Genomic DNA, 2,797 nt, shown 5'->3' with positions numbered 1-2,797 from the left:
AACAAAACATTTCATTTCATACAAACATTGTCATTTAATACTTATGAAACTCACCCGCTTAAATGCTGATCTACTCTTTCAAAACTACTTGTATGTCCTAGGGATTCAGTAATTACAGGTGACAAAACAGGTTTTGAAGAAGGGACGTTGCGGCGCCAGTTTAAATTCATATTTTGGCATCATATTGTAACTGGTTTTTGAACATGTACCTTTTAACAATGTAAACTTTCAATTATATATATGATGGTTGTATTGCTTTCTTTACTATGTATTCATTTGTTACGTTACCACATGAAGTCATCCACCCCCGAACGTTTTCGCGGTTCCGGTTTGGGGGTGTGACAAATGGTCTATGGATAAACTTCCTAATGCTTACGTGACGGAGATAGTAAGATCTCATGGTGTGCCTTTAACTATATTATCAGATCGTGATATTCATTTCACGTAGAGGTTTTGGAAAAGTCTATAAGAGGAATTGGGTACGAAATTGTGTCTAAGTACAACGTACCATCCACAAACCGATGGTCAGAGCGAACGAACGATTCAAACACTGGAGGATATGTTGAGAGCATGTACCCTGGAATTCCAAGGTAACTGGGATGAACATTTACCTTTGGTAGAATTTTCTTACAATAACAGTTTCCACTCGATCATCAAGATGGCACCATATCACGCTTTGTATGGACAGAAGTGTCGAACACCATCATGTTGGCTTGAAGCTAGAGAAAAGCAGTTTATGGGACCTGAGATAGTCCATCAGACTGCTGAAAAGTTGAAAGTGATTAGGGAAAGGATGTTAGCAGCTCAGCATCGTGAAAAGAGCTATGCTGACAAGAAAAGAAAACCAATAACATTCAAAGTTGGAGATTCGGTTTTACTTAAAGTGTAGCCGTGGAAGGGACTTATAAGATTTGGTAAAAGGGGATAGTTGAGTCTAAGGATTATTGGACCGTTTAAAGTTCTTTAGAGGATTAGGAATCAAGCTTACAAGCTAAAACTACTAGAAGAACTAGATGGTATTCATAAGACTTTCCATGTGTGTTATTTGAGGAAGTTCACGGGAGATGTTCCCAACATAATTCCAATTTCTGAGTTAAGGCTGGATGAAAGTAAGAGGCTAATCGCAGAACCAGAGGCTATCGTTGACCGTAAGACTAAAAAGTTGGGACAAAAGATGGTCGATTTAGTGCTTGTACGTTGGAAACACATGAATGGGTCAAATCTCACCTGGGAAACGGAGAGTGACATGATGAGTCTCTGCCCGCATTTGTTTGCTGATGTGTGATTCCGGTGACGGAATCATCCTAAGGGAGAGAGAATTGTAACGCCTGTGTTTCTGGGCTAAAGCATTAATAATGGTGTAATAGTCTAGGTCAACCTTTGTAACTCATTTTGAAGTAATAAAAAGGAATTATGTGAATATTATGTGAATTATGTGCTTATTTAATTAATTATTATGATTTAGTTAATTAATAATAAAAAAAGCGTTGCAAATAAATATTATATAAAGCGGATATCTTTTAATAAAGTTGCAGTGGCCGAAACAAGGATTCCAGAGATATAAAGAACGATGAAATCCGAGTTATGACGATGAAGTTATAACATGTCGAAGTTTCGCGACGAAACCGACACGACACCGGGAAACATAAAAAGTGAATTTACGATAAAGTGCTTTTTAGCCTTAGCAATCTAAACGAAAGTTGTAGTGTTCGTTAAACCAAGAGTGCACATAAAAAGAATGCCCAAATATGATTGCGTATGAGGAAGTTATGATTTTTCTAAATTTTAGCTTAGCAGTAGACAACTAAAAAAATTCGAATTTAAGATCGAGCGATATTTAGCCGACACAACCTAAACAAGAATCAAAGGTCTCGTTAGTAGTACAACGGTAAAAAGACTGGCGAAAACAGACGTCGGATGAAGAACTTATGAATTTTTACCGGATTTTCCTGTCCCGGACTGTTAAAAATAATAATATAAAAATTAAATTCAAAATTAGCCGACGAATTCTAAACAAAAGTTGTAGAGTATAATTTTTACCTACACGTGCATATAAAGAACGTCCAAAACGGAGCTCGTATGCGAAAGTTATGAGTTTAGAAGGTTTGGGTGCAATTTCCGAGAAGTTCGCATGGATTGGAGCCGGCCACGTCCCCCTCGTTCCTGGCATGCCACGTGTCCGAAATTCTGCTGAGTCATCCGAGCTGCTGAGTCATCCGAGGCCACCTATCAATGCATGTCACATTCTCCTCGGACCGAAGTATCGGCCAATCAGAAGCTGCCTCGTACCCTTCGCGTGTCCAAAGCTTGCACGGGCCACGTCGGAGCCTCGTGGCCTTCGCATCTTCCGACACGTGTTCGCTTTTCATCCCTTCGATCCGAGCCTCGCAGCCGCTACATGGAGCCTTCTTAGCCAGCAGTCTTTGGTCTCGCACCCTATAAATAGGAGGGTTGCGAGATCTCCCGGCTAGAATTAGAAACTTGTCATTTTTCACCGTTAAACCTATATTTTGACTATTTTGACTTCCCTCGAAGCCCCATAATCATTTCCCACAACCAAAACACGTCCCGAAGTGCCTGAAAACCTGGAAAAATTTATCTTTTTGGTTTTGAAGCTCCGACCCTCGCAGAGCCCAATTTCTCTCTAAAACTCTCGGTTTTATCAAAAACGATCATTTTAAGAAACGAAGTGCTTCCAGATTATCATCAGATCAAGTGAGTTTATAGTCACTTTCATCATACACATAGATATGAAGTATTTTATATAAATACGTGCTTTGTGTATATATATTGATTG

This window comes from Lactuca saligna, chromosome 9, assembly GCF_052625555.1.
Source record: "Lactuca saligna cultivar CGN05327 chromosome 9, ASM5262555v1, whole genome shotgun sequence".
NCBI lineage: Eukaryota > Viridiplantae > Streptophyta > Magnoliopsida > Asterales > Asteraceae > Lactuca > Lactuca saligna.
This window is presented reverse-complemented; position numbering follows the sequence as displayed.